Consider the following 20,200-nt stretch of genomic DNA (forward strand, 5'->3'; position numbering starts at 1 on the left):
AATACATAATATTGAAAACATTATTTTTGGCCCTACAATTTCCAGATGGATACATGCCTTTGTAATTATGTTTATAACTCCATTAACTATAGCAATTGGCTAAGTGATGAGTAGTAATGTACTAATACAGGAAAATGGCCCATTTTTATTCAACATAAAGTTTCATGTTTTCATCAAGACAAATACCTGAATACTTAATTGTTCAGCAAAAACTCTTACTGTGTACATGTAAGCAATGATAAATCTATTGTAGTTGGTTTACCTTGTTGATTATTCTTTGTTTCTGAATTGTACATTCAGCATTTCCATGAACACTTTAGAGTCCTGCATCTTTATCCTACCATTTTAAATACTAGGTCATCGACAAAAGTCCACATGACTTGTTCAGTTGTGTGCTAGTGGGTCCTTTGTAGGGTGACTTCCTAGGTACATTTTCACATGGTCATCAACAAAAGTCCACATCACTCGTTCAGTTGTGTGCTAGTGGGTCCCTTGTAGGGTGTCTTCCCGGGTACATTTTCACATGCTCATTGACAAAAGTCCACATTACTTGTTCTGTTGTGTGCTAGTGGGTCCTTTGTAGGGTGTCTTCCTGGGTACATTTTCCAATGTGAACTCCAGCTGATGGCCTTGTGACACTGATGTAAATACTGGTGTCTCCACAGATCATGGGGCCATTGATGTGGTCCTTTACAGAGTCATATATAAACTAATACTTTTCATTCAATTAGTGTAAGGAATGCTATGGAAAGTAGATTGGGGACAATTAATAAAAGAAGATTGATTATGAACATGTTGTTAGGGAGAAATATTGAACCTCTGGCTATAAAGGTTTACATTTTATGCAATTAATGAGCCACCCTAACAAACCCCGTTCATAGGCAGGGCTATATACACATAAAGGCTATAAAGGTTTATGTTTTATGCAATTAATCAACCACCCTAGCAAACCCCGTTCATAGGCAGGGCTATATACACATATATATTAGATTAAGATTACATCATCTATTAGTTTGAATGTGCTTTTTTAAAGTACGCCTTGTTTCTCTTGCACTTTCGTACTGGGCGAAATATGGAATAGATAGAAACCGACTGGATTACTCTGGTCTGAACTCAGATCACGTAGGGCTTGAATTGTTCAACGAATGAGCCACTAATAGTGGCTACACCACTGGGATTTCCTGATGCAACATCGCGGTCATATGCCCTATTGTGGATATGGACTCTAGAATAGGATTGTTCTGTTATCCCGAGGGTAACTTGTTCTGTTGATCAACATTTTGGATCAATAAGTGATAAAATATTTTGATTAGCTGGTCTAAATTTTAATGACTCAGAGGTTATTTTCTTCTCTGATGTCACCCCAACCAAAATTGTTAGTCCATTTAAGTTTTGTTATCCCTTGATTTGGCTTACCTTTGTTTTTTTTTTTTAATTAATTGAAGCTCCATAGAGTCTTCTCGTCTTATTTTCTCATTCCCGCCTCTTCAGGGAAAGGTCAATATCACTGATTAAAAGTAAGAGAGAGTAAAACCCTCGAGTGGCCGTTCATACAAGCCCTCATTTAGACAACAAATGATGATGCTGCCTTTGCAGGGTCCAGTCACTGCGGCCTTTACACCGTGTCACTGGGTAAGCAGTGCCTGTAACACCAGAAATGCCAGAGGAGATGCTTTTGGTAAACAGGTGGGGGCTGTGTTTGCCGAGTTTCTCTTACTTTTTGAAATCTTTCCTTGAATGCTTACCTGTGTTGGCTTAACGATTAATGTAATAAATGATTATTGGGTTGAATTTATTTTATTGCCAACTTTCGGTGATTATCTGTTCTGATATAAGATTATGCAAGGAGAAATAATTCTTGTCCCTCATAGTAACAGTACTACTTCTATGAATTAATAGATTAATGCAGCATTAGATTAGGAGTTAGTTTCTGTGATTGAAATTAAGATAAGTATATTGTTGAACCTGAAGGCTTTCTTAATTTGTGGCTGAATTTAGGCCAACTAGGGTATTGTTTGTAGTCCCTCTCTAAGGAAGGTTGTATCCTGTATCTAAAAGGCTGTACCTCTTTAGGGCTGGGTCGTGGTGAGCAGGAGGCTGAACAAGTGTGGAGCTGGCTCTGGCCCAGAGGGATGAGCAAGAGACACAGAGCACCTGTTGCCACACACAGCCGCAGCAGACATCACCCATCAGTTCATGACATGCTTGGCTGCAGAGCCCCCAGTCCTCGACAATGTGCACTCCGAAGCCACTCCCAGGCAGAGCAGGGGACTGTGATGAACCCATTTGCAGTCCCTGCTCCCCTAAGACATGCTCCAGGCCTCCTCTCCCTACTTACTTCAGCAGCTCCTCACTGTCCTCGGGACTCAGGCCTTCAAGGCCCGCCAGCATGCTGCTCCAGCACTTCTCCTTCCTTACCATCGCCTCCCCTCACTGCTCACACTCTAGCTCCAGGGCAAGATACCTGTGGCTCCTGAGTGCTGCTCCTTGGCCTGGAAGGCTTTTCCTTCACCCCATCCACCCTGTGCACTCCTACTTACCCTTCAAGACTCGACTCCAGTGATGCCTCCTCGGGAAACCCTCCCTGACGCTCCATCTCCCCAGGCCTGCTCTGGGCCACCTCTCTGCCTCGTGCCCACGTCCATCACTGCCTGGAACCTTGCTGGGCCCCCTTGTCTGTTCTCCACATCCAGCCCAGCCCATCAGGAGGGGAGGAAATGCTTAGGCTCAGGGCAATGGAGCAGATTCCTAGACTGTGGTGACACTGCCCACCCCAGGAGAAGTCATTCTTTGGTCACTTCCAGCTTAGGCCCAATGCAGCTCAGGGGGAGCCAGGACACAGGGAGGATGGCCCTGCACTCAGCAGGTCACAGGGTTAGCGTAGGGAAAGGGCACAGGGGGCCGGACACAGGGAGGATGGCCCTGCGCTCAGCAGGTCACAGGGTCGGCCTAGGGAAAGGCACAGGGGGCCACACACAGGGGTTCAGGACAAAACTTCAAGTCGACAATACCCTTGCTAAGGGCAGCAGGGGCCAAAGGCAGCTGCACAGCCTTTGAGATTTTCATCTGCTCAGAGAGTTCCAGGGCTGGATAGAAGGAACTCAGGAGGCCCATCTGAGGTGGAGGTCACCTGGGGGGCATGCAAGCAGAAGCTGAGGGTCCCACAGCAAGTGGAATCTGAAGAGGTGACCCTCAAATGTCTTGCAGTTCTAACGTCTCCGAGTTGGAAGTCAGTCCCCTCAGTCACAGCCTCTAGCTGCCCCCTCACAGGGCTGTGTCTCTCAAACACAGCTCCCAAGGAGAGTGGAGGCTGAGGGTGAAGGAAACCTCCTACCCGTGAGAACCGCTGTGATCACAGCCTCCTGCAAGGGGCCAAGGATGATGAGCAAGGGACAGAGGGACTGACCCACACGACTTCCCTTCGGATGCTGAACATGCTTGTGATTCACGGGGCCAATTAGTATCTGTCTTCATCTTCCACTCCTCTCTCCCCAAAAGGACATGTCAGTCTTTACTATGACATCCACAGACACATCAAGGGCATCTGGGAAGAATCATGTGTACATCTGGAGAGAAGGGAACTGTGAAAACCAGTAATATCTGCATCCATGTATGCAGACACGGACATCTACATACAGCTGTCACATTCCTCCAGCAGCCCCGGAATACTCCGCAATCACGCTGGCAGGTTTTGACACATGGGAGCCAAACCAACTGGTGGTGTCCCCGAATGCCACCACTGCTGGGGACTACCTTGATGTTGGGGGGAGGCAGGGTGCCATGCCCCATCTCACAAAAGTCTGGCTGGTGTCCAGGAGGGTCTCACAGCCTTCGACCATCATGCCCTCCATGGCTGTGTTTTCCTGGATGCTCTCTGTCTCGTTTACTTCATTGTGCATTATCCTGTGGGGACAGAAAATAAGTCAGAGACAGGCTGCCCCCGTCTCTCAGGGAGAAGGGAATGCCGAGCCTCTGGCCAGACATAAGAAGAAGGCCAAGCACCCAGGATTCTCAGGTGGAGCCTGTGGTCACGAAGGGGGAGAGAGAATGCATATTGAATGCCCACTGTGCTGGGCACTCTATGGGCATGAGCTCACATCATCCTTCTGATAGCCCAAAGAGAAAGGTGTTCTTATTTCAGAGTGAAGGAAATGGAGATTAATAGCTAGAAAACAGGTCTGATTTAAAAGTCTAAACCACGTGGAACAGAGATGGAAAAACTAGGAGGAGGATCGGAGTAGAGGAAAGAACCTTTCTTCACTATTCTGCCCCCCACACCACTACTGGCCTTATCTCCATCCATAGAACTCCACCCACCCATCCTGCCTCAGGGCCTTTGCACTTACTGTCTCCATCCCTCCCCCAATGCACTTTATACACTTGCTTCCTTAATGTTCGGGCCCTGGAATGGCTTAGTTTTGGAACACCTGGCAATCCCACTGGCTCACAGAAAGACTGACTCCAGTAGGCTCCAGCACGTCTGGGGGGAGGAGGACACACCTTGCCCCTCAATCTGAGAATAATGACAACACTCTTATTTGTCATCTTCTGACTGCCGCAACACCCCTCCTCCAGAAGGTGGCGCCATTTAACTGCTTTTTAAAACTAGCGTTGCTGGGAAAAGAGGCGTTTGAGTTGCCAACTTTGCTAAGATCCTTGATGGGTTTTCAGGAGTCTTAGGAAGTTAGTAATTTTGGCGGGAGGAGCGTCTGGAAAGAGTACTCCACCTACTCCAAGAAAAGTACAAAACCCCTTATTTGTCTACTGATGCCTCAAATTCTACAACCACGACCAGATCACCAAGAGGGCTCGTTAATATACATGGCTTACGAAGTTCTCTAGTAGACACTGTCCAACTTAACTCTCCCAGCAATGAGAGATGACACTGGTTGAGCTGGATCGGTGATTAACGAACTCAACGTCATGAGCAAATGACTGGGCCCTTCTGACCCTCAGTTTGCTCATCTGTAGAAGGTCGGAGTGAGGATGGAAGAGAATGCATTTCACGTGCTGACCTCAGGCCCAGCATATGGCAGGTGCTTGAGTAAAGGGCAGTGATCACTGTTTCTAGTATCACTGGTTGCAAAGGTGTTATTATAAAACTACTATTGTCGTTGTTTTCTGGTTATCAAACTGAAGCATGGAGATGGGGTCTCTTTCTTAGGATCTCAGTCCCTCCATCCCAGCAATTCTCTTCTCAGCAGCCCAGGCCCTAGCCCTCTTCTGGAAGGGACAGGGTACAGGGAGGCACCTTTCAAGGATATGCTAGTTCCCTGGATATGGACTCATTTTTGCAGGTTAGCAAAGGTAAGCAGAACCATTTCTTTTGACGAGGGTGGGGATTTTGCTGAGGAGGGCTGTATTTGCTACAAACAAGGGGGCGATCCCACAGTAGCAACACGAGTTTCACTGTTAGACAAGTGCCAGATGCAGCTGCTCAAGACTGCTGCCAGCCCCGGCTGGGGTTTGTGCTGAGAGCCACACTGTCACCGCAGCTGCGGAGGAGTGCCCAGGGCCACAGTCGGCCGGGGGAGCTGGAATTGACGACCTGGGTTACAGTGAGCCCAAGAGATGAGGTTCAGGAGAAAATGCGGGACAATGGCCAGAGGTAGGAGAGAGTCAGCCCCAGGAGAGGAGTGTTTCTGAGCAGAGCCAGGGAGGGTTTGTTATCTGATGGCTTCCTGCTGGGCTGGGAGCTTTCCTCAGTCCCCCAAGGGAGGGAGAGGAGGATGAATGGGCTGCTGTCAGGGCGACAGGAAAACCCTCTTCTGTGCCACTAGGGCTGTGTTCAGGCCAGGTGCAGGTGATCAGGTGGGACAAAAGACGAGGAGGCTTCGGGAAAGGGGATCAGGGTCTTGGGACAAACGTCTTGGCACCCATGTGCCTTCCTCACCGCTGCCCACACCAGGATAGGGCATCCCGCAGGGACAAGGAGCCTCGTTGGAGCCCCAAGTCTTCTCCTTGGGGAAGTGTACAGGATTTGGCTCCTTGGGGCACGAGAGGACTGGGGTCCCCACCCCACAATGCTTTTTGTTAGTCTGCAATCACGCTCTGATTACATCTGCTCCCTGAATGAACCTCCACTCCGTGGACTGTGCCCTGCCCTGGTCCAGCCTGGTCCTCCCTCTGCCCAGCTGGGAGACGTGGCCCTACTGGTTGCCTTTTGCTGGACTCAGGAAGCCATTTAGGGCACTGAGTGGTTGGCAGGGCTGGGGACTAGACCCCACACTCTGCAGACCCACCCTCCTTTGCAGCTTCTGGCAGCCCATCACTGACTACAAGGTTGCTCATCATCTCTTGGCTTGCACAAAGTGGAGACCCCAGGGCTCAGCTCTTGGTACACATCTCGATCCTGCCTAAACTCACTCCCCTGGTGATCTCACCAGTCTTGTGACTGTAATACCATCTCCGAGCTGATGGCTCCCGAATGGCTCACTCCCTTACACTCCAGACTCAAACGTCCTCCTCCATCTTGTCCTCTCCACCACTGTTGTCCATCTCAAGTTTAACATGCCCCCAGTCAAGCTCCAGTGAAGCAAGAAAGACTTCCCCTCCACACCTGCCCATCCTGCCAGTTTTTCCATCTCGGTTAGCAGCAACTCCAACCTTCTGCATGCTCAGCCAAAAACTCTGGAATCATCCTTGACTCCCATCTTCTCTCTCCTCACATCTAATGCATCAGAAACTCCTGTTGGTTCCATCTTCAAAACACACCCCGAATCTGAACCTCCTCCTCACCTCCACTGCCACCACCTGGTGCAGGCCACCGTCAGCTGCTGCCTGGGCTGTTGTAGGCCCTTCCTCCCTGGTCCCTCTGCTTCTGCCCCGGCAGAGGAAGGATCCCCCTGGGCTTTGGGAACAGAAAGAGGGGCAGCAGAGGGGCCTTGACCAGAGGGCTGGGGCCTCTGACACTGGACAAGTCATTGGCTTGTCCACCCATGACACTGCCTGCTGTTGACTGCAGCCTTGGGCACATGAAGGCTCGTCACCCAGGCTCCCCTCTGGGGCTCCTATACCACATGTTGTGACACTGACACTGGAGAACAGGGGAAGTTGGCAGAGTGCCTGCGAGTCACTGGGCGGATCCCCGTCCTGGCAGATGGGCCCACGTGAGTGCCCAGGGCCCTTCCTAGAACCCCATCTGTGTCAGGGACAGCACACCACCCACACCATCCCACCAACTTTCCCCTGGGCTTGAGCTGTGAACTCCTCAGATTGCTCCAGGGGCCCTGCTTCCAGGTGGGGCAGGCTGGGGGTCCCCCAACCACCACCCCTTGGGATCCTAACCTGAACATGAGATTTTACCATCTGAGGCTCAGCAAACTTCCGCTGGGGAGCATCCTCAGTCCTGGCCTGTCCACTGGTGGGGGCACCTGGGAGCCGGGCTCACCCAGACAGCCCCCCCAGTTTAGCCCTGGCGTCGTCCAGGCTGTTGGCTTGATGTGCTCGTGAAAAGTGGGCCAGGAGCTCATGTAGTGTCAGAATGTGCCTGGGAATCTGCAGCAGGGAGAGGCAGGGGTCAGGGACAGAGGCAAGGATGGGGAAGGACAGAGGGACAGGGAGACAGAGGCAAGGAGAGAGACAGTGATGAAGCAAGTCAGAGACAGAGCAGCAACGTAGCGAGGGAGAGAGAGACAAAGGAGACAGAGAATGGTTCTCTCAGCTCCCAGCACTCCCACCAGCAGGGCTGAGGCTAGACACCCACAGCACTTTTGATCTCAGACTCTAACGTGGAGCCTCTTCCAGGGTCTTGTCTGGGCCAAGAGCCCAGAGCTTGAGGCTCTAAGCTAGCAGGAGGAAGAGCCTGGAAGTGGGCTCAGGACCAGGAGCTCCCCCTCACCTTTGCACACTGCCTGCTCTGTGGAGCTGGACAGGCCTGCCATCCGCTGGGTCAGGGTCTGGCTCTAACCCCATTCTCCAGGCAGCCCAGAGCTGGGGCCTGTTAGGGCCTGGGCTGTCCTGGCCATGGCCCCCTGGTGCCCCCAGGTGTGGCTTCCTCCCAGCTGGGGCCCTCACTGACATGGTCCCCAGTAGGCTCCCCAGGCATGCGCCCTCAAGGACAGGGCTAGGTGCCAGCTGGAACATGGGGTCAGTGAGGAAGTCCTCCAGCACCCTCTCCTTGCAGTCAGTTTGGCCTCATAGTGCTTCAGCAGCTTGTCAAAGTCACTGTTCTGCTTTCAGTGGGCCAGGATCTGCAGGCTGTACTGGTGGCTGGAGACCAATTCCTGAGAGAAATTGACCATCGGCAGCAGGATGGCCAACGGGCCTGCTCGGGAGATGCCCCACAAGCCCTTGGTCACCCAGCCCCACCCATGGAGGTCAGGTCCAGGTTCAGAGCTCCCACCCAGAGACACCCTTGCCTTTGTGGATGACTCTGGCACCACTGCCCTATCCAGGGCCAGATAGGTGGCCCCAGGCATCGGGACTGCATCAGAGTCACAGATCTTTATAGAGATGGAGCCCTGTCTAGTCCGACACCTGTGTATTGGAAGGTCAGAGAGGGCTGTTGTGGGTGCTGTGGTGTGCCTCGCCGCCTGAGGGTCGAAGGGCCACCCAGCTCCGGAGCTTTGGGGGTTCAGCTGAGGCCTCTGTGGTAACTGAATTGCAGCTCCACATCCCCCTCGGCCCTGGCTCTCCCAAGAGGCCTCCCTCCCAGAGTGCCCCACCAGTGACAGAAGTGACACATCCATGGTCATAAGGTGAGTCAGTAGCTGGCCTGGAACCAGGTCTCCTGAGTCTCCCATTCCAGGGCTTCCCCCACATGACATGCCCTCGCGAGTCACGTCCCTTCAGCTGTCTGTCCCTTTATCCATGTGTCCCTGTCCTTCCATGCCTCCCCAGGTTCAGCAACTTGGGTCTGCTGCTGGCCCGCTCTGTCCCAATCTCCTGGATACACAACACTCTGCCTTCCAGCCCCTGAAACACCAGCCAATCTCCCCAAACCTGCCCTTCAGTATTTGATTGGCAGAGATGGGCCCACTGAAACCTCTGCTTATAAACTCCATTAAAAAAGAAAAATGTGCTTTCTTTGCGATGAACTCTAAGTGGGAGCTTACGCAGGGCATTCCACTACCCAAGGGACGGCACCTTCAACCACGCAACTACAGGAAGTGCAGACCTCGTCTTTCTAGGGCCTCTTCTCATTGTGACCTTGGGGAAAAGCGGGGCTCTCTGACCTAGGGAAGTGAACAACAAAATGTCACACTCAGTGTGGGAGAGGCGCGATGCAGGGGTCCTGCTGTGCAGCCCTCGGGCCCGTCATGGCGGTACAGCCCGCTCGGAGAGCAGTGACGCAGGGTGGACGGAGTGGGAGCCTTTACCGTGCTTCTACCTTTTGTTTGTCATTCTACTTTTGGAAACCTGTCCCAAGGAGATGCTCTCTCATATGAAATTTCAGATGCAGAGATGAGTGTTTCTAGTAGCAAGAAGTTGCAACAACGTTAAGAGCCAATGATTGGAGATGGCCGCATGGATGAGGGCATGCTCACAGGTACTGGAGCATCATACAGCCATCAAAAAGCATACTTTCAGCATGAGAAAACATTTGTGCTATAATGTTAAGTAAAAAAAAACACATCAAGATTCAAATTCAATATTTATGTGTGACATTATTATTATTATTTTTTTTTTGTGAGGAAGATCAGCCCTGAGCTGTCATCTGCCAATCCACCTCTTTTTTTTTCTTTTTTTTGCTGAGGAAGACTGGCCCTGGGGTAACATCCATGCCCATCTTCCTCCACTTTATATGGGATGCCGCCACAGCATGGCTTGACAAGTGGTGAGTCGGTGCGTACCCGTGATCCGAACCAGTGAACCCCGGGCCACCGCAGCAGAGTGCATGCACTTAACCACTTGCGCCACCGGGCCGGCCCCTGTGACATTATGTAAATAAAACGGGGGTAAAAACCCCAAGACCTGTGCATAGAAAAAATTTTGAAGAAAACACACCAAAGTGTTTACAGTGGTTATCTTTGGGAAGCAGAACTATGGCTGTTATAGCTTTTAACATTTTCTGCTTTTCTAGATTGTCAAATTTTCTCAAATGGGTTCATATATATAATTTTTGAAAGGGGAAAAGTAGATAAGAAACTAAAAATATCTTGCTTCATCCTAGAAAAACAGCTTGCCAACTTGTCTTTCCTCTTCTGCTCCTTCTGAGGGATTCTGTGTGTTTTTAAGGGGCCGCTGTTACACCCCGGGAGGATGGAAGTGCCGCCAGCCTGGAGGAGTGGGCCCTGGAGAGGGGCTTCTCAGGTGGATTTGGGTGCAGGTGGGGCTGGGGACCTCTGCCAGGGCTTCCTGCTCACCCAGGCCCCAGTGGGCCAGCTGGAGATGCAGGCCTTCAGGCCTTGGTAAAGATCTGGTGCAAACACACGATGGCCTCACTGACAGAGGAGGCACAAGGTAAGCTCCGGCCATGGAGTTCCTGCCCCTCCAAGGGTCCCCCGCCCCCAAATCCAGCAGAGCTGAGGGGCCCAGAGAGAGGGCAGGGGTTGCTACCACCCGTGGGACTCTAGCAGCAAATGTCTTTCTCATGTGACACCTTATGTGAAAACCCCATCAGCGGGATACACTATGTAACTTGTGGGGTCCAGTGCAGAGCAAATAAGCAGGATCCCTTTTTTAAAAATGACAAAATTTCAAGATGGTGACAGCAGAGCACTAAACCAAACACAAGTTTTTCTAAACATGGTCACACGTCCCAGAAGCTGGCAGAGGACAGGAGCTGCTCTCACTGCCAGCCTTCCTGGCACCCTCAGTGCCCACCTGCTGAGGTGACCCTGAGGGATCTTAGACGAACTCAGGGCTCTGGAGAATTCAGAGGAAATGCCACTGATGATGTGAAAAGAGCTAGGGCTTGAGACCCACACAGAGCAGGCTCAAATCTGCCCTATGCTGCTTCTGCTTCTGCAGCTGCTTCTCAGCTGTGTGACCTCTAGCAAGATGCATAACATGTCTGAACCTCAGATCAGAAAACCTCTTTTCTGTAAAATATGAAGGTGAAATGAGGTCACTCCTGCAAGTAATGGGACAATTTGAGGGCCTGTCTTGACATGAGTGCAGCCATCTTTGGCCGTTCCATTGACCTACAGCCACCAGCACACAAAGAAATATAAAGCTGCTTTCTGTGTGGTGGGAACTGGCCTTTCTCCCACGGAGATAGTTGCAATTTGTAACATCTCAAGGTCCTTTGGGCATTGTAGCCTGGGACAGACTGGCCATCTGTGCTGGGCTGGGACCATAACCAGGGAAAACAATGCACGTGCACAACTGCCAGGCTGGGACAATAACCAGGAGGCTCAGTGCACATATGCCACTGATAACCATTTGTGCATGGGAACACTGAATGCTTGCTCTGTAAACTCTATAACTGTTTACTCTGAAAACTACTGACGCTATATAAACCGCTGGAGACTGAGGCCTGGTGAGAGTCTCACCTGTGAAGGGGACACCTGGCCCAGGACCTTTGATGATTGGATTCCCACCCAGCCATGTCAATTGAAGGCACTCTCCCAGCAGTGGGGTGTGGATGTTGTGAGTAACCAATCTGATGTGTACTCTTTTCAGTCAACCTCATGTCTGAATTTCTGATTGATTTGTGTCATTTTCCTTCAGTCGATGTCCATGTTTCCCTTTCCAATTGAGCTAGTGTTTTTCCCTCTTATTATTTGACCTATTCAGATCTGTTTGCGGACTATCGCCTTTACTCTCTTCTGTATAATAAAATATACCTTCAGTCCACTTGTTTGGAGTGGCAAGTTTCTTTTACATCTCCAATCGAATCCCCTGAACCTCTCAAAACAGGGCCTGGTGCAGAGGAGGTGCTCAGTAAATGCTAGTTCTCCAGCACTCCCTTTTGGGGGGAAACTTAGAAAAGCAAAAACACCTGGATTCTCCCAAGCACCTGCTCTGTCACCACCTAAAGAGCCCTGGGGAACATGCCTTCTCACTGTCAGTTTAGCACCAGGCTGGGTAAGGGGCCCCTGAGCACCCCTGGCAGCCACATTTGCCATGGCTCCCCTCCCAGCACCCTCTTCCCCGCCCGTACTCCCCAGCCAGCCAGCTCCAGAACACAGCCCGAGTCTCCTCTCCCAGGATGAGCTGTAAGGATGCCAGAGAGACTTCTGCTACTTCCTGCAGCCCCCTCCCCTCCCAACTGTTCCTCCTCTGCCCCTGCTCATCACTCCCAGCTCCTACCACCCTGGAGACCTGGGAACCTCCCCAATGTGTCTGAGGTTTGAACTGAATGACAGAGGGGAAGCCAAAGGGACTCTGTCATGCACTCCATTTGTGGACAGGAAAACAGGCTGAGAGAGAAAGAGTGAACCCCTCCAGGAGTCAGGGTAGCCCCAGCCTAGGAGACTGTCCCCATCTCCCTGCAGTGGTCTCTGTCTTTCTCTGCCACATCAGATGTCCCTCCCTGGTCCCATTCTCCATGTGTGCTCTCGGTTCCATCTCTCTGTGATGACCCAGCATTTTGGCTGTTGGAGGCCCCTGGTGTTGTCCTCCAAGGGGAGCTGTCACAGGGGGCTGTGCCATCTCACAGCAGTTTGTGCCTTGAGGGCAAACCCCCACCCTGGGGTCTCACTCGCTCAGTACAAGAGCAGGGGGTGGAAAGTGCTGAGTGGGCGCAGAGACACCTCTGAGCTAAGTGGCACACATCCAAAGATAGTAGCTCAGGAAATCACAAATGTGCCACAGAGCCAGCTCTGCTCCCTTTTCAGGGCATGTGGCTTTGTCCCCTCAAGGCCACTTGCTGAACTGCAGGATGAATGGGCTCTGACAATTGAGCGAATGGAGCACTTTAAAAGCAAAATGGGACAGTTACCCGCTCTCCACTTCCGGGTTGCTAAAACTACCCCGGCCTGTGCTTGAAGAGCGGCTGAAAATATCTAATGGAGAAATATTCAGGGCCGATGCAGGCTTTTCTATTTTTTCGATTCTCTGAGAACCTTGGCACATGAAATAATGGCTGTTCTTGGATCTGACCTCTAAAGAGCTAAGAGACTTACACACACAGGCTCGTGCAGAGCTCAGAGACACATGGATGCCCAGTCAGCACCCTCACTTCCCTGATGTCATCACCCCCATGCCAGTCTGCTCTCTTTGCCAGTTCTGGGATTTGCACGTGGTATCCTTTACTCTTTAGGATGGTGGTGTGTGTGTGTGTGTGTGTGTGTGTGTGTGGGTGTGGGTGTGTAGGTAAAAGTAGTCTGTATGTAAAACTGATGGCGCTCTTCTCAGAGACATCTACAGGACATCTACTCCCCAGGGACCAGAGCAAAAACCAGACGCAGTCAGGTCAGGCGCTCTGCTCCTTGCACAGGCAACACCAGTAGTCTGGGAGTCGGATTTAAAGATCGGGCCAGGTGGGCAAAGCTCTGGAGAGCTGTGAGCCTGCGGAAGCCTTGGGCCACAGACCATCCCTGCTATGAACCAGTGTCAGGATGGAGGCAAGAGCCCCAGCCCTGCTGGGCTCGCAGAGGCTGCCTTTCTCTTACCCTGCAGGTCCCTTCTGGGGATGCATTTGCTTTGGATCTGGGTTGGCTTGGCTGACGTCCAAGGCCGGCTCAGTTGACCCTTGTCAACGATGGCGATGGAGAGTTGGGACTCGGGCTTACACCCCAACACGCCTGCTAGAGTCCAGCTCTGGCTACCCAACCTGGCTCAATGCCTGGCATCTCAGCTGAGCCCTGCCCACTTGCCATCCAACAGTCTGGCCTTCTTGGCCCATCAGAGGCAAATCCTCGTTTGCCACACCCATTAGCAGCACTGCTCATTGGCTCCTGCCACACCCCAGTCCCCTCTCTGGAGACAGTGTCTTTAATCCAGAATGCATTTAGTCAGTGCAGTCATTGATGGGGGAATTAGTCCAGGGTTTTCTCTTGTTTGTTAGCAGTCAAGGTTTTGCTAAAGATCTCTGTACTTCTTGCTTTTCCAACAGCTGCCACACAACTCAGTTCTCTCTCCTTCATTCTCCATTCCCTCTGGCCTCTTCCAAGCCTAAGAGATGCCCATCTCTGTCTCCCTTTGTGCCAATCCTGTCAGCATGTCCTGATGGAGTCTCTGTGGTGGGCACCATGCTGGGTACGGGTGAGACACAGCCAGAGGTGGATGTCAGATCCCTTCCCTGGAGGAGCTTCCAGCCTAAGAAGGGTGTCAGATACCCACAGAGGTAACTTATACTCCAACAAGGTGAGGCCAGAACAGAGGTGTGCCCCTACTGAAGTGGGAGGGTCTCACCATGGAAGCCACAAGCGCTACCCAGAGGTTTTGCAGGACAAAAAAGGAGCCCAACTGGGCTGGCCCCATGGTGTAGAAGTTAAGTGCACACCCCCTGCTGCTGGCGGCCCAGGTTTGGATCCCGGGTCTGCACCGATGCACTGCTTGTCGGGCCATGCTGTGGCGGCGTCCCATACAAAGTGGAGGAAGATGGGCACAGATGTTAGCCCAGGGCCAGTCTTCCTCAGCAAAAAGAGGAGGATTGGCATGGATGTTAGCTCAGGGCTGATCTTCCTCACAAAAAAAAAAAAAGGTGCCCAATAGGTGTGCTATAGGATGGAAGGAATTAGAGCAGAGGGGATGGTGTGAACAAAGATGCAGAGTATGACAGGGTGTTGAGTGCAGGGCAGCAGGGGTGTGGATGGCAGGAGGAATATAGGAAACAGGACTCAAGGCATAGAGTGGGCCCTGCAGAGGGGCTGCCTCGGAAGGGGTCAAGGCGGCCCTCTCTATGTCAAAGTTGGTTTGCAACCCTGATTCCACGGCTACAGTTTTACCTTAAACCATGCATTAAGATCTCTGCAGTTTATTGCAGAGTCAGCCTTGCAGGATTCTGAGTGCTCCCAAGCCAGGAAAATACCACGACCGTCTCTAAACCCCTACCCTGCCCTTTAGGGCTGCCTAAGCCATCCCAACTTACTTCCAATCATAAATGGGAGAAAAATAGCTATTAAAACAATGAAATGGTGGCAAACTGAGGATTCTAGAGAAGCAGAGGATTCTTCCTAGAGGAGGATGCTCCCGTTGTTTTAGATGGTCCTTGGAGCTTTTTGATTACCAAAGATGGGGCCCAAGAGGGCTGTTTAGATGGGAGAGAAGAGACTGAGCAGAGCTGGATAGTTTTGCTTAATAAATTTTGTGCAGACTTTTGTTTGGGTGTGATCTCCCGTTACCTCTAGGGAGAGATGGCTGCGGGTGGGGGCTCTGGGGGTGGAGAGTATAGAAGGAGTAGAGACAGGGCCAGTGTCCTCGATGGGTGACCTGTGCACAGCCTGCTTAGAAGGGCCTAATGCCTGGTTTAAGGCTCTGCTGTTGCTGCCTTGAAATTCTTAAGAGCCCTGCATTTTCATTTTGCACTGGGCCCAGCAAAGTATTCAGCTGGTCCTGAAAAAAGGTGTAGACAAGGATATATTGGTAAAGGATTAACGACCAGCTCTCTGAAAAAAAAACTCTGACTGGTAGCACTGGCCGATTTCCATGGTGTAAACATTCTTACCTTGGCCCATTTTAAGCTACCAAAGGGTGAATAACAAGCTTGCAAGATTCTTGAAAATTTCACAACCAACTTGCAAGTTGGTATGAGCCAGCTCTGGCACATCACTGGACGGGGGCGAGGGTCTTGGCAGATAAAGGGATTATGAACACCCCCACCACCAACAAAATGGCACTTGGAAGTATGTGGAGAGAGGCCAGTGTCAGGAGAGGAGGTCAGCAAGAAATCCCTGTAGCAGGAAAGGCTGAGTGATAGGAGGGCAAGGATGTCTTCTATTTACCTGTAAGCCATTTTCTGTTTCAGTACTGGAAACCCCCTCTACTGTATCTAAGCCTTTCAGAGAGTCTGGTCCATACTTGCCAGTGTCGGGGTCTTGGGAACTGAAGGAGGAGCCAGTTGGATGTCATTAGGGCTTTCGTGGATACTCTGGTTCTCCTCCTGGGACAGGGCAGGACTGTACTGCCCAGGACCCTGAAGACAGGTGTGGTCATGTGACTCGCTTTGTCCAATGAAATGTGAGCAGAGCTGTCAGGCACCATTTGCCACATTGCTTCCTCTGCCATGGGACTAGTGAATTTCCTGATGGTGGAGCCCCGTCAGCCTGTGTCCCTGTCTCTGAGAATGTTGTGGAGCAGAACCCACACTGAACACAGTGTGAGAGAGAAAGCAATCTTTGTTGTTTTAAGCCACTGAGACTTGGGGGCTGTTTGTAATTGCAGTAGAATCTAGCTCCACCTGACGGACACATGGAGTGACCACACGGGGGTAAGGAGCAGTCAAGACTGAGTGAAGACAGCCATTGTGAGAAGTGATACAAGAAGCCAGGAGAGCAGAATTGGAAGCCAGATGTGGCCAGGAAAATGGAAGACCCTAGAAAATCCTCAGGAATATGTGGGATGGTGCCTGAGGAATTTTTCTGGCTATCAGAGGAAATGTGGCCCACGAGAGCTTGAAGCCATCCAGGTGACACAGTGGTTCCCGAACATGCACCTTTTATCTGGCCCGTCTCCCCAGCAAGGAAGGAATCAGTTGTGGGGCAGCCACAGGCCAAGGATCTACACCAGGAGACCCAAGGTTAAGCCTGGATTCCAGCGCTGGAAGTGACCTTAGAGTGACATTGCATAAGTCCCTTCCTCTTCTGTGGACCTCAGAGTTCTCAGATCCCTCCCAGCTCTGACGTTCTAAGACCCTCTGTCTTTGTCATGGGCATCACTCCTCACTTACTTGGCTCGTCAGCGCCTCCTGCCTACCTGATGGCCTACTTCCTGGGAAATGGGCTCTGTTTCACCATCCTGGAGCCCCTCCAGAGCACACAGGTGCCCTCTGCCCTGCAGGATATGTCTGTGTGTGTGTGTGAGAGAGAGAGACAGAGAGACAAAGAGAGAAAAGGAGGGAAGGAGGGAGGGAGAGAGAGACTACAGCCAGAAAGCTTTACCAAGCTGATCTTTCAAAGTCTTCTTTAAAAAATTTATTTGCCCTGGAGAGTAACGCACTCAGTTGGAAACATTGTTCCAAATTCCCACCAAACAGGCCTCTGCTGCCACACTGACACACACACACGCGCACACACACACTTTCAGTCAAAACTGACCAGTTTTGTGCTCCCCAGCACCAGAGAGGGCCCTGCCCTCTGCACCCACCCCTTCTCTGGCCTACCAACCCCCAAAATCTTTCAAGGGCATATGCGACATGAACCCATACCCTCTTTGGCCATAAAATGACTCATTATCTACCTGGATTCACACCGCAAGCTCTAATATGTCACCAAGCACACTCTACCACAATCAGACCTTAAGGGCAGAAACTTCCATCTCTTTACTGTCTACCACAGCACCTGATGTCCATTCATTCATCAAGCCCTTACAGAGTACCTACTATGTGCGAGGCAGAAGGGACAGAGTGATAAATGACTCTGCCTTCATGGAGGTCCCACCATGCCTGGTGGGGTACAGAAACCCAAGGAGCTGGCTTTGATGTGGCATGCTTAGAGTGGGAAAGCCGTTGGAGCAGGGGGCATGGAGCACATTCTGGGATGAGAGTCCCCAGGAGGAGGCATTCGAGCTTGGTAGGATTCCACCAGGCAGGGAAGCATAGGGATGGCAGGGGCACTCCAAACAGAAGCCCCAGCATGTGCAAAGGCCAAGAGGTGCTCAGCTCATGACCAGGGATCACTGGCTGGAGCCCCGAGTGATGAGGGAAGAGGAGCCTGGGGAACAGGATTAGGCAGTGGTCAGCTGATCTTAGGCAGTTAGTGAACAAGTGAGTGAGAGAATAACACCCTTGATCATGAAGCCACTAACTTGATACTGGTCCCTAGACCTATTCCTTGGTCCCTAGCAAGGACTCAGCTTGGTTTCAGGGATATGTGTAGGGCTAGGCTAGATCTCAGAATGAACCAGATGGTTTAGACACGGGACAAGCCCCCATCCCAGGAGCCATGTGGGAAGAGGCTACAAGTAGAGTGGGAAGACTGGCAAGTAGACACGCAGACCTGGGTTCTAGTCCTGCCTCTGCCACCTCCCAGCTGTGTGAGCTTGGGCAGGTGACTTGAGTTCTCTGAGCCTGCTTCCTCCTTCCATCCTATGAGGATGGTTGTGGGGACTGACTAAGGAAGCATGTCTGACAGAGCCTGGTGCAGGGTAGAAGAGGTGTGTGGAATCTGAAACTTTTGTTCAACCTCAAGTTCCAAGCTAATGTGACCATAGTTCAGAGCTTGGCAGCGGCACCATAAGGTGGAATTGGCAATTTCAGATCTTTGAACATTCCAGGCAGAGCTGGCTTCAAGGGCATGTGATGGGGTCCTATGCTCAGAAGGCCCCATGCTTGGGGCTTCAAGTTCTGCGGTTGCCACCTTGAAATTCTTAACCATTTCTCTTTGAATTTGTGTTTCAGGAGTAACATCTGATGGAACAATTGAGCACGCCCCAGGGGAGTGGGACTCAGCCCTCATGTGTTCCTGCCTCCTGCTGCCTCCCTGGGATTGTTTCTCAGCTGCTTGCTTCCCACATGCTGGCACCCCAGAACCCATGACCTCCTCTACCCTCTGTCTGGGAGTAAATGGGTTGAGTCAGCCAGGAAGACTCACATCCCACCGTGAGTCACCCTCCACCCTCTGCAGGGGCCTCGGGGTAGGTGCAGAAAGGGTGGGTGCAGTGCACACCCAATGCTGTCTCAGAGCAGGGGGAGGAGACAATACCTGGGCACTAGGTGGGTGACTCAGCATGGGCATCTTGCCCACCTCTCATCTAGGTACCAAGTGTATCATGGCACAGAGGTTAGAGGAGGTTGGAGGTTGATATTGGGGGGTCGCCTGTCTGCCATGGGTGGGTTGGTGGGCTGTGAGAAGGGGAGGTCGACTTCCCCGACTCCACCCAGGGCCTTGCATTTTTCCCTTGCCTCAGGCCCTACAAATCATGCAGCTGAACCTGGTTAGAATCTGTTTCCATTTTCCCGTCCTCAGCTCAGCGTCCACGGTCCTCGTGTGACATGGCCAAATGGCTCTGAGCACCTGGTGAGCATGGTGAGATGAGGGGGGAGGGCAATCAGATCATTCGGCGCTGGGGTAGACAGCTGGTGAGGGGCGTCTAAGGGACAGAGAGCCAGCGCCTCCCAAGCTTTAATGTAAATGGCAATCAACTGGGATGTTGTGAAAGTGCAGATTCTGATTCTGGAGGTCTGGGCAGGGCCTGAGATTCTGCATTTCTAACATGCTCTTGCTTCATGGGCCACATTTTGAGTAGTGAAGTTCTAGATGGCTTAACCTAGCAACAGTGTGGCCTCCAGACTGATGTCCGGTGAGCCCCTGTAGGAGCTCTTACAACAGGCAGAGGGAACGACTGCTTGGAACTGAGCCAGGAGCCCACACTATGATGACCTACCAGGACCCTGTGTCCTCGGACACTTCAGCTGATAATGTGGGAATGCTTAGTCAATGTGGTCATCAGCAGAGTAACTAAAAGCTCGCCCATAAATAACCTCACTCAATCCTCACACTCTTGTCAGGCAAGTAGAGAAAGGCTGTTTTATAGATGAAGGAATGGAGGCACAGATGATGGGGGGACGTACTCCAGGTTGCAACTGTCAAGTGGCAGAGATAGGATCTGAACTCAGATCTGACTAAGGCCCTTCCCACTCTGCCAGCATCACTAACTTTAAGTTTGGAGGCTGGCCTAGCTGTGACTGGAAGCTGGTCCCCCTGCCCATCATGTGCCCCCCGATCCTGCAGGAGCCTGGAGTGTGAGGTGTTGGGCCTGTGCCTTGGGCCTCTTGGCCAGCCTCCTCTGCACCCCTAGCCAGCAGTCACCTCTGCCTTCAGCCGCTTGATATTGATCTCCCCATCCTCGATCTGCTGCCGTAGCTGCTTGGCCACTGTCTTCTCGGCTCCACGATGTGCAGCAGGTGCAGGTACTTCTGCATCAGTGCTTCGTGCTCCCTGGCCAGGGTCTGGGAGCTGTGGACAGACAGACGTGGTAAGACACTGCCTTCTTGTCCCCCAGGGATCCAACCAGAAGTGGGGCTCCCCCACTGACTGCAATTAGGAGAAGGTCCTGACTCCCAGACCTGGTGCACAGGGACTTGACCTGGCTGCTGTGCTGTTACTGACTGCTCTGGCCCCTTCTCCAGCTGCTGTCTCACACTCTGACCTCTGGTTCCTCTAACTGATCCTGTTCTCTCCCCTCCCCCTCCAATCCACCCCCCCCACCC

At 51.8% G+C, this 20,200-nt stretch overlaps 1 long non-coding RNA gene across 2 annotated transcripts; it reads right to left on the reverse strand.

The window, feature by feature from the left end:
• Nucleotides 1-678: 678 nt before the first annotated feature.
• Nucleotides 679-19,868, reverse strand: LOC131419446 (uncharacterized). Of its 2 annotated transcripts, XR_009223257.1 has the most exons (4): nt 19,800-19,868; nt 3,754-3,903; nt 1,417-1,507; nt 679-742 (listed from the first exon to the last, which is right to left on the reverse strand). It is a non-coding gene; the product is annotated as an uncharacterized LOC131419446 (long non-coding RNA). The 2 variants fall into 2 exon arrangements; XR_009223256.1 differs by lacking the exon at nt 679-742 and having other exon boundaries at nt 1,225-1,507.
• Between the last annotated feature and the right edge of the window lie 332 nt (nt 19,869-20,200).

This window comes from Diceros bicornis, chromosome 21 (assembly GCF_020826845.1).
Source record: "Diceros bicornis minor isolate mBicDic1 chromosome 21, mDicBic1.mat.cur, whole genome shotgun sequence".
Classification (NCBI taxonomy): domain Eukaryota; kingdom Metazoa; phylum Chordata; class Mammalia; order Perissodactyla; family Rhinocerotidae; genus Diceros; species Diceros bicornis.